Source organism: Pinus tabuliformis, chromosome 9 (assembly GCF_031772625.1).
Source record: "Pinus tabuliformis cultivar Carrire ecotype Pingquan chromosome 9, CPIR1, whole genome shotgun sequence".
NCBI lineage: Eukaryota > Viridiplantae > Streptophyta > Pinopsida > Pinales > Pinaceae > Pinus > Pinus tabuliformis.
The window spans coordinates 287,498,789-287,517,573 of NC_142307.1; the positions used below are offsets into that span (position 1 = coordinate 287,498,789).

Genomic DNA, 18,785 nt, shown 5'->3' on the forward strand with positions numbered 1-18,785 from the left:
CAAATAAAGTTCTTGAAAGCATCATCACAAAGACTGTTCATCTTCATAGAAGAGATTGGGCAGAAAGGCTTCCTGAAGCCTTATGGGCCTATAGAACTACATGGAGGAACACCACAGGACATTCTCCCTATGAACTTGTTTATGGGAAGGAAGTCCTGTTCCCCATTGAGTTCCAAATCAAGACCTTCAAGACAGCAATTCAATTGGGGATGAGCTTATCAGAAGCCCAGAAGCATAGAATGGACCAGTTAAATGAACTAGATGAAATGAGACAAGATGCAATTCTAAGAACCGATCTAGTTCAGCACCAAAGAAGCAAATGGCATGATCGACATATCAAAGAAAAGAAGTTTCAAAAGGGTGATTGGACACTCTTGTTTGATTCAAAATTTAAGGACTTCAAAGGAAAATTTCAAACTCATTGGCTTGGGCCATATGAGATTGATGAAGTCTTTAATAATGGAGCAGTTAGAATGAAGACTATTGATGAACTTCAAACTCCCTTTATTGTGAATGGCCACTGGTTAAAAGTCTACCACAAGCCACTCTCAAAAGAGGAGTTTGTTAAGTTATTCCAAGGCGATTCTGAAATGAGGCTGGTTGAGAAGAATTCTTCTCCTCCATCAGCCTAATCTCTGTTTCTTTCAATTTCAATAAAAAAAAAAAAAAAAAAAAAAAAAAAAAAAAATGAATAAAAGTATGAGCCTGAAAACCAATCTCTGATTGGCAGTCTCATGCAGAAAACATGAGGTGAAAATCAGGGTCACCTGACACCTCATGTTTTCCAAAAAAAAAATCTCTCTCTTTCATTTTCATTTCATTTATTTCATCTCACCATTTCCTTCCATCTTACCATCCTCACTTCACCTCACTGCCTTCCACTCACTCATTCATTCATTCCTTCATTCCATTTCACTTCATTAATAAAGTTTTTTTAGACAACTAAAGTATTTTATGCAGCTGGAAGACTTCATTACAGTTCCTGCAGCTATTTGACAATTCTGCAGCCGTTTAGCCTTTCTGCAGCCTTCTGCACCTGCACAAGAAACACAGTTTGTCTGAAGAAAATATTTACAGTTCAAAATCATCAAAGACAAGGAGGAAAGATCATGTGCTAACAATAAAGTTAACAAAAGGTTAGTAGCAAATCATCAGAAGCCAAATCAAATGCGGATCCGAGGTATGTTTAAAACTCTAAACCTATAGTTATTTCATTATGCGGAATTTTCTGGGTTATGTCTTGTTGACCACTAATCGTAATGATTACCCATTTTCTCTTCCCATGCGACCACAAATCTGCGAATCCTCCACGTCTACCAGCTCATAATAACCATGATTTTTGAAATCACATATGGCTGTTTCTGTCATTAAGGTCTCGTACCCTAATGACGTAACCTACCGTATTACGTCTCTCAGTTCTCGTCCCGCAGCCATGTGTCAATCCACAGCCGAAATCGGAGAATATAGCCGTTCCATTCATCATTTCGAAACCCTCTGTGCTCATAACACTCCATTCCTCGCTATCATCTCCCTTATTCCGTTTCACTCACTACGATTACCTCCATAAACCATACTCTATTTTCCCTCTGCCGTATAGCCAGTAAACCTGTGATACAGTCGTATTACGACTGTTAGTCACCGTTTCACTGTGTCCACGCTGTTATCCACCACTTAACTCTGATTCAAGCCGTGAATTCTCGGTGTCTGAGGCTGTTGATGCACCCGTATACCCTCTGTTCCAAAAAGTCTAAACAGGAACCGAGGAGTTACTGTGTAAAGTTACGGAGTTACTGTGTAAGGTCACCATCAAATTCGTGTTTTAAACAGAGCTGAGGAGTCGATGGGAAAACTTTTAAGGGCTGAACCAGAAGGTTCGAAATTCTTGGAGGCATACCCTTAGGTTGAGGAAGCATTACAAAAAGCCAATTGGCTACAGTGCATCAGGAAGTTTAAGGGCTACCACAAAGAAGTAACAAAAGCCTTTGCAAGATCATTTAAGGATAAAGACAGTCAAGCAGAGGTGGGTGATTTAACATTTACAGTCAGCGAAGGAAGCATAGCAAGCGCTACCTCTCTTCCACAAACCAGTGAACGTTGGTTCAAAAACCGGGCAGTCCAGGATCAACAATGGAAGCGGATTTTTAAAAACCCAGGTATGGATACAAGTGTTTTCACCAAAGGAATTCCAATCTCCCATGTTAAAGAAGAATGGAAAATTCTATTGTTATTAGTGCAAACATTTTTCACGTGTGAAGGGAGATTTGGAGTGTTGTACGTTTATCATGGTAAAATTATGCTGCAATTTCAAGGAGAACATGATATAAATCTTCCTTACTTTCTATTCCAAAGCCTTAGGAAAATGTGTTCCATGGCTCAACGAAATCCACGAAACGTAGAAGCTTACCTCTGTCACCATAGTCTTGTGAAGTTATTGATAGAAGAACAGTTAAAAGAAAAACAAGACACATGGGAGAAATTCCTTGTAAGGAATCATTTTGAGGAACCTGGAGAATCTTCTATACCTAGGAAAAGCAGAAGGAAGAGAAAAGAAAGTATCTCTGAGACTGATATCTTAGAGGAAACTGTTCAAGGACAAACTGTAGAGGAAATAGAAGTCCATCATCCTGAACCTGAGATTGAACCCACTGAAGACAGTGGTCAATAGGTCATCTCAGAAACCCTCGCTGAACTTGCCAAGGAAGCTGCCAAAAAGAGAAGAGAAGACAAAAAGAAACAAAAACAAGACAAGGGAAAATCCATAATTCAAGAAACTGATCAGACCCCAGAGCATTCTAGTGATGAAGAAAGAGATAACCAGCCCTTAGCACAAAGGGTAGCTAAACTCCATGAGAAAATTGCCCTCTCTGAGAAAGTAAAAGTACAAAAACCAAGGAAAAAGGCACAAAAGGAAACACAGAGTGCTGCCACTGTAAGAAGGAGTAGTAGATTGCAGAATAAAGGGAAAGCCACAAGGACACTCTTCGTTGATCTTAGCACACCGGAGAAGGGTGCTACAAAAACAGACCTTGAGGATAGTCCACCACGTGAGGCAGCTACTCCTCCAAGAGAAGACAGTCCATTTCAGCCGGAGTTTGAAACTGAAATTGAGCATGAATATAGTCCAAGGAAGTCACCAATTGTTGACCCAATTCAACAAGAGGTGTACAACTATTTTGAAACATTGGAGCAAAACACTGCTGGCCCAAGTAATGTCATACCTCATGAGCAGCAAATAGATTTACTTAAACAAGAAATCTATGAACTTGAAGTGCTAAACCGTCACATTAAACAGAGAAATGAAGAAATGAAGCAGCAAGCTGATATTGCCAAAGCAATCCAAGATAACACCTTTCTTCACATGAGCATGTGGTAGAAGAAACACAGCAGACTCAAGAAGAGATGTAGAAGGCTGAACAGAGCCTTAATCAACTTGAAATTCAGATGCATGTTCAAGAGACCAAAGGTTAATGTTTCTACACAAAGGAAAAGAAGGAGATTGGATGTCTTAGTTGAGGCATCCCAGTAGATGGACTGAATTGTGTTTTCATTGCATGAGGACATGCAATACCCTCGGAGTGGGGGTATGTAGAACCTCTATTCTACACCTACTTGTCTACCATTTTCCTCAATTTTTCCTTATCTTTCCTTCACTTTTGCCTCATTTTCACCATAAAACCTCTCAGATCATTACATTAGGTGTCATTAAGCATGATCAAGCAAGTTTTGCTAATGGATGACTATTTGTTTAGATTTTGACTTACTTGCAGGAATCCCGCAGCTATCTAATGATCCCGCAGCTATCTGAAGATCCTGCAGCCATTTTGTTAAACGCAATGATCCACGTGTAGGTTTGCTAGATGAGCCACATGGGCACTCAGGTATCAACGTGCTCGAGGTTCTTGTCCCATTTTTCGAGCCATCCACGTCATCTTCACCCATGGTCAAAGCTGGTTAAGTTACGGTCAACTCAAGGCTGTTTAAACGGTGATTGTGAGCTGCTTGGTCACGTCATCTTAAACGGTGATTTGTCCATGTTCTACAGGTGGCAGGGGACATGATCCAACATGGGATTCATTACCCATGACGACAGAACCACTAAACTCGTCCACGCAGCCGTGATGTGTCAAGGGACCATAAATACACATGACTGTTTATTGTTTTTCTGTTAACTAGCTGTACGAGTAGGCTATCTTAGAAACTCCTATAAATTGCTGCGTCTGCGTACGCTCAAAGAACTTTTGTTAATTGTAATTTTCTGAACTTGTGTTGAATTTAAGAGCCTTGTGAACTCTGTTTTCTAGTGCTATTCCAGCACTCTGTTTTGTATACTTTTTGCAAATGGAGGAATAGACATAGCACCGTTTTGAAGTTTCCAGATCTCTGAGTTTTCTTGTGGCTAAATGAACAGAGGGCCCCTGCTCATCTCAGCCTTTGTAAAGTATTTTATGTGCAGTATTTCGTTATTTTCTTATTCATTTCCTTAAGCATGTATAGTTTCATTTACTTGTTTTCCTTTCTTTCAAGCTGATCAATGTTATTTCTTTGCAGGTTTCTTTTAGCCCGGGATTTATTTTTATATGTGTGTGTTTGCTTTACAAGCTAATGGTATTTGAAGTTGACAAATTCAAGTGCTGCCTTTGTCTTTATAGTTGATTTTTAATCTTATTTCTCAAAGAGCTGCTAACATACATGAATGATCTTCATCATAAACTATTATCTTTTAAGATCGGAATATCACTAATTTGCAGCTAGTTTGAGTGCTTTTTGGACTGTTCTTTCACTACTTTCTATCCGTGATTTACACAGTACATGTGCTTTGAAGCATCGAGTTAGAAAGAGCAAACCATTACCACTAGTCTTTAAAGTAGAAGTTTTGATTTTAAAGTGCTTCCTAGACTATTTTCTCACTACTTTCTAATCATGCTTTACATAGTACATATGGCTGAAGTAGAGAATTAGAAATAGCAAATCATTATCATTAGTCTTTCAAGCATATTTTTCTCACTTTTCTAATTCCACTTAAGCTACTTTCTATCCGTGCTTTACACAGTACATGTGCTTTGAAGCATCGAGTTAGAGAGAGATAATCTTTATTTTTGGGTTTTAAAAGTGACTCTCTTTTCTTTTATTAGCAGCAACTTGGACGGTGTCTAGTGCCATTGGTAGTGGTCATTTGCTTTCAAGTTTATTTCAAGTCATTTCAATTCACTTATTCTTTTCAAGCATTTCCTTTCAAGCAAGTAGTTAGAGATCACTCAACACACACTTCCACTCATTTAGGATTCACTCTACACACACACCATCACTCACTTGTTTATAAATTCTCACTCCATCTTAGGAACATAATTAACCACAACAACACCCCCAACGATAAGAAAAACTCTAAGAGGTTACTTAAGTACATATAGTACACCTTCACTTCATCAGCTTACGAGCCCCGGGTTGACAATAAATACTAGCAATTTAGATAACACTAAATTGACTAAACACTTAGGCTAGCTATGAGTTCAGTTTTGTTTTAAGGTTTTAGTTGGGTGATAATTTCAGTCCAGGTTCTTATGCAATTTCCAAAATGTTCTAGTCCATTGGGCTATGGAGTCAGTGGTCCTTAGGTCTTTGGTGTGCTGCTTTGATACTGTAGTGATGCTGCAGAGCCAGATTAGTGTCTGAGAACAACGTTTATATTTAGTGACTGAGTGGAGTATATCCAGTTAATGCAAGGCAATGAAGAATCTTGCAGTGAACTGCTGAAGAAACACAAAGGGAATACTATCCTAGAAGCAATTAAGAATTTCTAGGCAATATTCATACGTATAGAATCAATATAGACATGAGCAGTTAAGAATTCATGTGCATAGTAATCCTGAAGACAAAACATTCATAGCAGTAAATTTTGAGTGCAAGGTGTAGTAAAACAAATCTTGTACTATTCTTTTCCTTTACTGCTAGCTTAGTGTAACATGATTATGATCTGACAAACATAAGAAAACAGGAACAAAGTTTGAAGAAAAAAACTTGTTATTTCATCAGACAGCACAGGAATTCTGCATCAACACATGGAGCATCCTCCAGACATCAAATATTTCAGGAAATTATTGAGCTCATCCAGCCCTTTGTATTAGATCCATCTGAAAGTGTACAATACAAGTGTTCTCATAGAGAAAATTACCAATCCCTTATGAGTTACTCAGGGGAGTTTATATACAAAATTTACATCAAAAATATCAACGAAATGAGTTAATATCTCATTTATGATATGCTAATCTCTGGAATGCAGTAGCTGAAGGAGTGAATGCAGCCGAAATTCCTTAATGCTTCAGCTGTCAAATAGTCAGAAGATATTTGGACTTTATGGCTGTTAGAGTCGGTTGGAGATGCGCTGTTCAAAACTTGGCTAGCTGTCATCGTCTTATGTGATGAGTCACTTTTTAGCTGTTTTTAAATGCTAACCCTTTTCCGCTGTTTGTCTTCTAGTGACCTGGAGCTGGCAGTGACCTGTATGACTGAAGCTACCGTGGCAAAATCTGGAGCATTGCCTGCCACCAATCCTCCTTAGGCATTTGATGTCTTCGTATCTTTATTAAGGTCTCATCGGCCTCTGTATACCGCCAAAAGTTAGGAAGAGTTTCAAACAGATGGTTTGCCTAATTTTCAATGAAGAATAGGCCTTCCAGTTTAGTGTACAAGCTCTGTCCTGTTGGTGGCCCTGTTTGCTCAGGAGTGCTGCCAGATGCAGTGATTTGATTTTCAATATAAGTGACCATCCTGTTGGTAAATTGATCTCTGGTGATCAATCTCCCTGTGGTGCTTAATAGGCTGGGCAGTCCCCTTGCTTGCAGCATTCCCATTTTAAGTTTATACTCCTCCACCTCAGCCTGTATTTCATAGCATTTTCTCTCCACAGTTTGCACATAATTTCTGAGAGTTAGCACCTTTTTAGCTGTGAGGATGGCCTCTGTTCTGTTGTTGATGCCAATGGCTGCCAGCTCCTCTTTGTCCTGCCTGTTCAAAAAATATATCAGTCTGTTTGCTTGCTCAGGTCTGTTTCCCAGCACTGTTTTGGCCCTCTGGATTTCTGTCTGTGCTTGGCCAATCAAATCCATTTGCTCATGGATTGTCTTGATGGATTTCCATTGTTTGGTGATAGTTTGGCTAATCTTACCCCATAAAATTCTTTTTAAGTCAGCCATGGCACTTTCCAGATTTAGCTCCTTCTCCAGGGCCTTGATTTTGTCCTTTAGGGCCTTTATTTCTCTGGCCTGTTCTGCTACAGTTACTTTTGATTTGTCATACTTGGCATCCAGTTCTGCCAATTTTTCCTTGGCCTTTTTTATCTCATTTGCCTGGAGCTCCATTTCCTTGATGGAATTAGTTAATTCTTCTATGCTTGCACTGGCATCTGGGGCCGTTGTTGTTCCTGCTACTTCTGATGTGGGGGCCACTGCTGCCCCTGTAGTTTTGAAGTTGTTGGAGGAGCTTGGGATGTGGAGTCTCCCTGTTTGTCTTGTAGTGCTCCTTCTAGCTCTTTCTCCAATTCCCTGATCCTCTGGTCTTGCTGCATTAGGAGGTCTAGTTGGTCCTCAGCCCGTTTTTCCTTTTGAAGTTCGGCTGTTTGAGGGTGCTCTGTGGGCTGCAGCTTCAACCTCTTCTTCAGTGCATTCAGGTCATCATCTTTCTTCTTCATGAGGGCCTTCACACCCTTTGGATCACTAGGATCGTGTCCAAGATCAATGATGATGTCCTCCAAAGATTTTATTCTGTTATCTTTGGCCAGTGAGGACATTCTCTCAAAATCCAACTGTGTGTTGGTATTCTTTAGGGACTCTTTCAGCTCATGGGCCATGGTGGCCTTTTCTACCAAGGTGGCATAGACCATTTCTCCAGCTTGCTTGTGGAGTTCTATTTGGTCCATGGGATGGATGTCTTTGCCCAAGACCTCCACCCTTGTTTTCACAAAATCTGCAGCTCATGTAGGTTGAGATTTTGTAGGCTTGAAATGACTAAATATCATTTTTTCTTCCTTAATGTCATATACAAACATTAATCTCTCTTGCTGGGCTGGTGTAGCATCTATAAATTGCTTGTATACTTCACCCCTCAGCAGCTCATTCTGAGCCTTTATTTTTTTTAAAGAAGCCTTGGTGCTCTTGGGCTTCTTGGTCTGCTGGGAAGAAGATGACACCTCCAAACCAAGCTGCAGGCCTTGCTCCTATTGGAATGAGCTGGTACCAGTGTGGTGGCTTGCTTCCCTGTCTTTCCTTGAACTGTCAAGGAATTCCTCAGTGATGTCTTCAACTTCTGGAGAGTCAGCCCTTTGCCTTTTGGCCTCTGGCTGATGGGAGGATCCACTAATAGGAGTGGACTCTTCTCTATCTCTTTTAGTACCCCTCTCCTCATGTGCTGGGGTCTGCAAAACTGGTGCTATTAGTGTCTCAGTTAGTGGAGGAGGAGTTTGCTCTTGCTGCCATTCTGTGAGCTCCTCTCTCTGCAGCTCATTTTGTTGTTCAGTTTGCTGCTGAGTTTGCTGCTGAGTTGAAGGGGCAACCTTCTCTTTTACTGCTTCCTCTTCAGCACCCATTATTCCTTTTCCTTTGTCTAAGCCTGGTGCTACTGTAGAAGATGCTTGTGTGGCTGGTGCAGTCCTTGAGGTTGAGGTCCCTTCTCCTACTGAATGAGGCCGTTTGAAGGGTACCTGCTGCACAGAGTCTAGGTCAAGAGTCTTTTCTAATTCCTTGACATTCTTTATCATCATTTCCTCTTCAGTTAATTTGTCAACTATAGAATCCTGTAGCCATTCCTGCTGGTTGGCATATTTTTCAATATGGGGATAACTGCAATGTTTAATGCCTATTAGCCTGTATTTCATTCTCCTAGTAGAAATGAAGCCTTCAGGGTCATAAGGGACCCACCGAAAACTGTATGACAGCTGGTATTTGTCTTTGAGGATCTGGTCAGCCTCTTCCCAACCTTCCTTTTTATTCATGATGAAAGGGCCCAACTGATGTTTGAACTTGAGGTGGGCTTTCTTTTTGGAGCTGTGGAAGTGGGTAAGGTCAGACTGAATCAACTGCCTATAATATTCAAGGTAAAATATCCTCATAGGCACATATTTTGGGAGCCTGAAAGGACAAAGCTCATAGCCATACACTCTGATTACTGTATGATCCTTATATAGGTACCAATCACCTATTTTGGACTTCTTGGAAGCTGTAAAGCTTTCTGTATTTGAGTTGATATTCTGGGAGGAGGAGCCCTCATCAACAAGCAGGAGACAGGGTATACAAACTGGTCAATAAACTCACAATAGGAATAGGGTGACATTTGGACCAGGTGATAAACAGATGTCCAGAAGATGACAGATCTTCTTTCCCCTCTATAATCCAGCTTTTTGATGTAGCATGGAAAAACCTGGGACTGGTAATACATGAAAAGATGATAGATGTAAGAGGAGTATTTGAAGACACCCTGTCTATCCACTTTGCTCAACTGATCATGAATTTTTTTAGCTATGAACTTAGCAAAGTTAAACTTGCGGGCAGGGAGCTGGCCTGGACTATAAACAGATAACAAAACCAGCATTGTTCCTTCCACATGCTCACTGGTTCTGTACCCCAGCACATAAGAGATCATATATAGTAGTAGTCTGCCTATTTCTGTAAAGGAGACATCCATATAGGGAGGTGGCCCTGTAGGCTGGCACTCAGGTTTCATGAATGTCCTGGTGACATTCTGAATCTCCTCACTAGTCATTTTGGCAGCAGCATCCAGCAGATAATTCATGGAGAAGGGAAATAGCAACTCAGTCTGGTCAAAATGGAGCATTTTATTAATGGATTCAGGATTGATGTGAAAGAGGATGCTCCCAGATGGAGACTTAATGGCTCTCTGCTGTACATCATAATTTTCAGCACATAGGCGCACAATCTGAGGGAAAAAATTGATAGAGGGGAGGCAGTAGTATGGTAGGTTTGACTCCCATATCCCATAGGTGTTCTTGCCATTCAAATAGTCTTCTCTCAACTGTCTGAAGGTCTGCATGAAGTCCCTGTTACCCACAAAGTCTTTAATAAGGGAGTCCCTGTCAACAAGAGGCAAGGCCTCCAGGTCTTTGTTTGGGGAATTTAGAGGAGTAACATTGAGAGCTGTGGGTGCAGGGGCAGCCATTGTATAATCTGATTGTGAATAATGTGATTGCAGTGGTTTGCAAGGCTCCTCAGAGTTCAGTAATAGCCTCAATGTTGTCAATGCTTGAACTTATCTTCATAGTGAAAGAGGTCGGCTTGTTTCTGCAGGTTTTAGTAAATTCACAAGGGTTGTGAATTGTTAGGAATGCTTTGCAGAGGGTGTGCAGGATCTATCTTGGTTAATTTGCAGCTGGCCTGTACTCGGCAAAAGGGAACAATGCCGAGCACCTTGAGGACAATTTTATGGTTTTAGGTGCGTGGGTCGATTGTTTCAATGCCGAATTATAATGCAGAGGCAATGTAGGTTACTTTAGTTGACTCTCAGGTAGCAGACAGAGTTAGATTTTAGGATTTTGACAAGTGTTCAATGGTGAATTAGCAGAGAAATGGCATGCATGGGGCAAAACATGAGATTCACGGTGAATACCTGGATAAACGCTCGACAAGCCTGCGGGCCGAACCGTGAATGCTTTGTGGTGGTTGATTTGATGAGTTGGCACGGTACAAATTCGAATTTTGCAGCTTGAGGGACAGTCTGGCGCGGAAGCAGCAGCAAGAGCTCAGTGTATTTTCGCTTGAAAATGACACAAAACGGCTAATTCGGGCCTTAATAACGGCAATTTTGGCAAAAATGGCTTATTGGCGCTTTTCCGCCAATGACGTCAGCATGACGTCATGGCGGGCCCGGGTACGGAGGTGACACGGATGGTGAGGTGGAGGCCATCGTGGCTGGACATGTCGGCGGGCAGATGCGGTGGCAGGGCTACGTGGAGGGCCACGCGGCGCGGGAGTGGACGACATGTGTGACGTCATAATGACGTGGGTGATGGCGTGTGGGAGGGGCGGTATCGGGATGGTGGTAAGCGGGTTCCCCGCACCGCCTTTGCTGATGAGTGGTATTGGAAGGGGGGCTCCGAACAACCCCGACGTTTGACATGCGTCCAGGGTACGGAGCGGGAAACCACTTTCCCCGGATGCTAAAGGTCGGCAGATCCGGGCCCAAGAATACCCGCCCACCGTTAGATCATGGGTGGCGGAAGATCAATGGCTGGCGGGCCCTCCGACGGATCGTGCAGGTTTGGGGGCCCCGCCAGCCTTAATTAAATATTCAATTAAATATTTACAGCAGAAAACTATAGGAAAGGGGGTTTTCTGATTTTTCGGGATTTTCTTGGGTTTTTCAAGAGTTTTGTAAGGATTTTATAAGGAAAAGAGGTTCAGGAGTGGGTTTAGCAAGGGGGAAAAAGGTTTTTAGTGGCGCTTTTGAGCAGAGGGGAGGTGAAGGCTTAGGGGAAAGGTTGTTGCTCCTAACCAGAGGTTAGAGCAGCCCCAAGACAGGGTTGACCACAGCCCTTGGTGGACTGGAGTCTCCCTAAACAACTTATTGGCTATAATGCCAAAGGGGGAATATGTATATAATGCTGGGATTTAGACACCATGGTGTTATAATACTAGGGAAAGGGTAAGATAGGGGATTCATATAATAAAATTAGTGGTTAATATGGATGAAATGAGTGGATGAGGGGGGCATATCACTAAGTTTATTTGAAACTCACTTAGTTTAGAGAGTAGATCAAAATGAAAAGAATTTTTAGACAAGAAATGTGGCTTTTAAAAAGATTAAGAACCACCATGAAACCATAATCTCTTCTATGAATCTCAGCTGATGAAGGAGTGTTAGTAATGAAATGGAAAGAGGGAAGAAGGGAGGTTAGGCATGCTTCTTGCTTGCTGCAACTTGATGAAGAATGACACCTTCTCAATTCATTGATTTTGCTTTGGTAAACAAAGTTAGCACACATGCAACTTATAAGAAATGACCTTTCTGCAACCCCAACTGCCTACCCATCTATCTGCCTAGCATTTTTTATTTCTTCTTGGAGGGTGCATTTAGACTTGCAGACCCTTTGTGTGCCTTTTCTTTTCCTTTGGCTTTTTCCTTTGATCATCTATCTAAGACTGCCCTTATTCCTTCCAAGGCCCCAGATTAAGCAGTTGGGAACCTTAATTCTCTACCTAGCTACTTGTCTGCCAAGATTAGACTGTTTGGACAGACTTCTTTCTCTATTCTACAACAGAAAATTTAAACATGGCATGGTCCAGGTTAAGCTGTTGGACCATCCATCAAAATTTGAGTAAACATGAACCTATTCACATACCTTGTTGTCTTGAAAATACCAGATCTTTGTACCATCAAAGCGGAGCATATTTGGCCCTTGAATTTGCCAATCATGAAATATGAAACCTATTGATATAGGTACCTAACACCTTTAACCATTGCACTCTAGATTTTTGTCTCCAAAATATTTCCTATTGTTTGCATAAGTTCTCCCACTCGTGCTAAAGTTTGGTGGCTCTGTCATTGCTTACTTTATCAAAGCCAACCTTGATAAGGGATTGATTGAGTATCTGCAGTTTGGTTTTAACAGCTTTTTTTCCTTCAAAAATATTTCCAAATTCTTTCTTGTTCCACTCTTTTAGCCTAAGCTTAATATGTTTTAGTCTTTTGTGAAGAAGGAACATACTTGTACCTTGAATATGTAGATCTTCAGACCACCAACTTGAAATGTTGTTGATAAAATCTGGATGGGTGAGCCAAATATTCTCAAATCTAAAAGGTCTGTTCCTGGGACTACCAATGCTCCTGATCTCTAGTTGAATTGGCCAGTGATCAGATCCTCCAAAGGGCAGAATCCTTGCTTCCATTCCATTATCATTGAGTATAAGGTCTTCTAATATGATAAATGTGTCTAGCTTTGAGGCCACCAGAGACCCTCCTCCTCTTCTCTTGTTCCAAGTAAAGAGACCATTACTTGAATCAATATCAACTAGTTTCATAGTGTCCATCAAAGATTGAAAAGCTAAGGCATCTTTGGATAGAGCTCTGGTGCCCCCTTTTTTCTCCGATAGTGATTTCATCATGTTGAAGTCCCCACCCATAATCCATGGAATCCCAACATATCCCTCTTTGAGATCCATAAGAGAATCAAGAAATCTCAATTTGTCGTCCATTCTCTGAGGGCCATAAACATTCGTTACCAGATAGATCTCCCTAGGGCCTATCCCCCACAGGTTGAATGACCACTGATAAATAATTTCTAGAAGCTTCAGCATCTATTATATTAATCTTTAGGGGATTCCAAAGAGTAAGAATGCCACCTACTGTATTTTCTGCCTTGACTTCTAGAAGCTCAAAATGACTGAGCCATTTACTATGAAGTTCTTTAATTTTCTGAATAGAACATGTAGTTTCCTGGATAAATATAATATCCGGAGCTTCCTGTTTCATTCTGTTACTAAGCAATCTTTGCTTCCTTTTACTACCTAGACCCCTGATGTTCCAAGAAGTAAACTTCATCATTAAAGATTAGTGAAAGAGTAATTGGTTAGGTCTTTCATCTTACCTGAATCTATCATTAGCTTTCCACACTCCATCAATAGCTCATTATGCTTTTGCCTGCCTCTTTTCTTTCCTGGGCCTTGAGGTGCTAATCTTGGTGTGTTTTTTATAGATTTCACACCTTCTTTGCCATAGTTTGCCGTGTTACCTTGCCTTTCCACCCCACTAGGCTGGGTTTTCCATAAGTACAGCTGATGTACTCTAGAGAACTCTTCTTGAGGTAACGAATCTAACCCTTCCATAGTTCCCTGTTTCAAGAACCCTTCCAAATCTAGGTGCTCTCTGTCTAGAATCTCCTGTAGTTCATGATCCTCCATTTCCATCTCGCTCTGGGTCATTTCCTGGTCCATATCCAGTTCTACATCGCTCATCATAGCCTCTTTCTGTATGTTATTGTTCTTTGGTTGGTCTTTGTCCTCCTCTGTCTCCTTGTCCTCTGAACTTTCCTCTATTCCCTGATCTACTTTTATCGTCTCTTCTTCTTCCTCGAGAACTTGGAACCTATTCTGCGTAACTTGAGGCCCTTCTGCTTGTTGTTGCTTAAGTCCCCTTTTGCCGCCTTTTTCTCTGTGGCTCACTTTTTGAAAGCTTTCCGTATCTTTCATTGTGGAAGTTCCGCTCTTATTCACGATTTTACTGAGAGGTGAGGTATTCTTTTCATATTTAACAGGTTGCTCGCATTTATTTCTTGTTTTCTTTAGTACTTAATCTTGTCATGTTCTTTTTGTATATCATTGTTGCTGAGTAAATCTTATTATTTTTCTAATGATTTTGTCCAGAAATTTTTCTCTCTTAAATCCATGATCTTCTGTCATGTAGTGTTGTAAAGCATGCATGACATGGATGAAAGCAACCTTCAGTTTGAGCCTTGAAGTTTATGGTGAAATGATTGTATCTTAGCATATATACTTTTCAGTCTTGTAAATTCGTAATCCATGTTAATGCAGGTCATAGAAAAGTGCATGGCCCCTCCTCCAGCGGCAACATTTATAGCTTTCAACCCTTTAGATAATAACATTGTTGCTATTGGAATGGAGGATTCAACAATTCAAATTTTCAATGTTCCTGAAAATAAGGTTATGTGGATTTACGATTTCCTTTTAGTGTCTAGTACTTTTGATTGCCCCTTTATGTGGATAATAGAATGCCACTAAATGAGTTCTGACTACAGGTAACATCAGAACTTAAAGGGTACCAGAAGAGAATCACTGGTTTGGTATTTTCTGAACATTTAAATGTATTGATATCCTGCGGAGCTGATGCACAGGTATATAATCATATTCATTTATAATTTAACTGCATAATCTACTTCTCCATATAAGATATCAGTTTAAAACCTTTTGACTCAAATCAATGTTGTGTTGACAGCTTTGTGTATGGGGAATAAATGTGCATACAAAGACAGGAAAATCATTATCACCACTTGCAAATACAAGAATACAATTTCATAATGACAGAGTTCACTTGCTAGTTGTGCAGGAGAACCAAATTGCTATTTATAATGCCCCCGATTTGGAATGTGTACGCTATGGAAGATCCTATCTTTTTTCGTATTGCAGTTCCTACCTAAGTTATGCTGTAGTCAGATTTTAGTAAAAAAATCTAAGTTTTTTTTATCTCAGATTTGAAGACTAGATAGTGACTCTGAATAGTTGCATTGCAGTGGGCACCTCAAGATCCTTTACTCGCACGTATTTCTAGTGCCACATACTCATGCGACAACCTACTTATCTATGTTAGTTTCTATGACGGTTCAATTGGTGTATTTGATGCTGAAGTGCTGAGGCCACGCTGTCGTATTTTCCGTTCTGCATTTATACCAAGCATGAGCAGGTAAAGCATTCCTTAATAAAAGGACAGGGGTTATAGTACTGTGCACTACGATAGGAAATAACGCTGCTGCTGTAATTTAATCCTAAAAAGTTGTTTGGCTTGTTTGTGCAGTGGCAATATCTAAACGCTGCTATTGTAATTTAATCCTAAAAAAGTGTTTGGCTTGTTTGTGCAGTGGCAATATCTATCCTCTTGTAATTGCTGCGAATCCACTTAAACCTAATCAGTTTGCTGTAGGTTTGACTGATGGAGGTGTTCATGTGATTGAGCCCACTGAATCGGAAGGTAAATAGGATGTTGCATTGTTAGAAAATGGAGGTGCCCCTTGAAATCATACAATAAAAAATCAAGGTTCTGAATAGCCTCCAAGGCAGCATGGAAAATGAGTTAAGAACTGCCAAATAGCCAATTGTCAAGTTTTGTCCTACAAGTTTGTTTTCAATGATGTGACCAATTATTGTACTGTCTTTTCAGGGGCTTTCCTTTCGTAAATTCGATTATCTTTCAGTATAGGCCATGTCGTGTTTTTTTCAAGGCAGAGATTTTCGGATTCATGGGGATTGGTGTTTTTATAGGAAGGCAGAGAGTTTCGGATTCATGAGGATTGGTGTTTTTATAGGCTCTGTCGTGTTTTTTTTTAAGGCAGAGAGTTTTTTAAAGCCGTTAAGTCATTTCGGATTCATGGGGATTTGGATGTTTACTGCCAGTAGATAAAAATGATAGTAATAACAATTCAGTCATTGTATTGAGGGTAATTCCATTGGACAGAGACGGTAGGAGTTGATGAAGTTTTGAGTAAATACACCTATTTATTGCATACAACATGTTGCAGAGCTTATGATGTCTCATCGCTAAATTAAGTCGTTTCTTTTTTCATTTTAGTTCTATGTTATTAAGGTGAGATAGAGAAAAGTGGAAATAGCATTTTAGATCATTCTCATCATGAATTCAAAATCAAAACATTCTGAACATGAATTTGAAATTCTGAACATCTCTACCCTGTCTGTGGTTGGTTTGGGATTTAAGATTTCCCATTAGAATCTAATTTTCTTCCAATTGTTTTAGTGTGATTTTTTACCAAGTTTTCCTTGTCTAATTCCTCTAAAATCTTGTAAAAATTTATTGAAATCATAAACTCAAATAACCTCTACACAATAAAAATGTCCTTTTTAAAAAAAAAAAAAAAAAAAAAACTAATTTAAATAAAATAAATCAAAATTTCACTTCAAAATTTTAATAAAAAAAAGCTAAAAAAATAACACCAAAGAAAACTCCAAAATTCTAATACAACAAACTCTAAAAAAAATCGCACTCAAAACAACACCAATTTGGTGGGCCAATGACGCAATTCATTTCTCATTCAACAATATTCTCGATTTCGGCCGAGAAATTATTACGACTTGGGCTTCAAAGAGCTGGGCACTAAAACGTTGCTAATGTTCAGAGATGCAGAAGTAGTGTTTAATCCATAAGGAGGAACAGTAGAGGATTCGTTAATCAGGTTTGTAAATCCAGCCATAGGTGTTAATTTAGGGGGAGCATATGCCTTGGCAAGGGGCGACTGAAAGTCCCTGATGGTATTACCTGATGGTATTACCTGTTTTCATGAGCAATGACTCCACAGTTAACTCGTCATGTATCTTTGATCCCCACTATCATCCCTGGAAAACAATGAACTCTTTTATCTCCCCTGAAATCAATAACTCGGCACTTGCTCAGCTGCTTCACAATATCTTGGTATTTCATCATCTACCACTCATGGTATTCAAGGATGAACACAACGAAGTTATATAGAGAGGCAATAAACCATCGTTGAACTCATGGTAAACCTTTCCTGTGTACCCTCCAGTTGAGAACACCACTGCAGGCACCGAGTGCTGCACTCGGCACGAATTTTGTTGCTCACTCTCATGATCTCTCCGGCTCAGTATTTTGAGAGTGACATCATCAATCGTGTTCATAACACTGCTCTCCCATGTGCGTGTATATGGCCTGATTTTCTCCTCTTCAGTACTTTTATTCTCAGGGGAATAAAGGAAAACAGAGGAAGATTGAGTGTGGGTTCGCACATCCCCGATCAAATAACATACGTCTGTCCTCAAGTGTGAACGATCGCAGCACAAAATTTCATTGCCATACCTTATAGTTGTATTAACTTTTTCTACACCTACACCTGAGAAAGCAGAAAACAATAAATATGCTCAAATTAGTTTCATCATCATACTTGCCTGTGTACTCATTTATTGCGGCGATTAGGTGGTTGTTTACCATCGATGAGAGAAGAACATCTCACACAGCAGTGTTGAGGGTTCGATCTTGACTGTAAGACCTCTTTCTGGATTTTCGATGGCTTCAGGTTTGGGAGAGCAGTTCGCGTTTGCAAAGATACATCTCAGTAAACTATCTCCTCGCTGCGGCCATCTGCAACAAGAAATAGACATATCTCATTGACAACATCTTACAAAACCTGACACAAACAAATCTTTCACCAAGAAAGGAAAACATCTAGACATAAAACAGGGCCGAGGATGGCTTACACAGCTTGAATGTGGGATCGACCCAACAAAGACAGCAAAAGCCTAAGAGATATGAAAGTAAAAGAAAAAACAGAAAGAATTTAAACTTGGACTTGGATTTATGTCCAACAATCCAGAGTATATTAATCCTCTGTTTCTGGGTGAATCGCGAGTTGTCTGCCCTGTTCCCTCATCCTCTAGCCCTTTAACATTAGTGCGATTAGTCATTTGAACGGATGATTCTGGTTTTTTTTGTGATTTGAAAGTCCCAAATCTGATGGGAAGGATGTTGAAGAATGAGTTTAGTTTGGATGAGCAGAAACAGAAGCAGAGACTGTCTAGGATGAAGAAAGCAGAGTGGAATGAAAAGATCATTCTGAGCCATACTCATCATGTCTTCCTCTTTTCTTCTTACCTGCTTAGCAATGTGGCCTCAAGATATTTATCCCTATCCTATACCATGACATAGTGTATGACAGTGGTATAGATTAGTTTGCTGATCTGTACTTTTGTGTTTTAAACCAGCATAGATTTATTTTAAATATTGATCTAACATAAGCTTAGAAAGGTTTAATTTTTTCATTGTAATATTTTTTTTATGAAATGACATTATTTAAATATTTTGTATAGTTATTATTTTTTTTTGGCTGATATAACAAAATTTCAACTTTGATGAGGGCTTAACAGTGTTACACATTATACTGAGCTATAGAATAAATCTCTCAAAATTTTTGGTATAAAAAAACATTACTAATAAAATTTTTATAATTTATATGAAAATAGTATATAATTTTAAAAAAATCATAATTTTTTTTTCATAAATTAAATCTTATATTCACAAGTTTATAATAT

General features: G+C 39.8%; 2 pseudogenes; one reads left to right on the forward strand and one right to left on the reverse strand.

The window, feature by feature from the left end:
• LOC149148301 (protein TOPLESS-RELATED PROTEIN 2-like) overlaps positions 1-15,965 on the forward strand; it is a 48,195-nt pseudogene extending 32,230 nt beyond the window's left edge.
• A 378-nt stretch (positions 15,966-16,343) lies between these two features.
• On the reverse strand, positions 16,344-18,245 carry LOC149148302 (xylan glycosyltransferase MUCI21-like; annotated as a pseudogene).
• Positions 18,246-18,785: the final 540 nt, after the last annotated feature.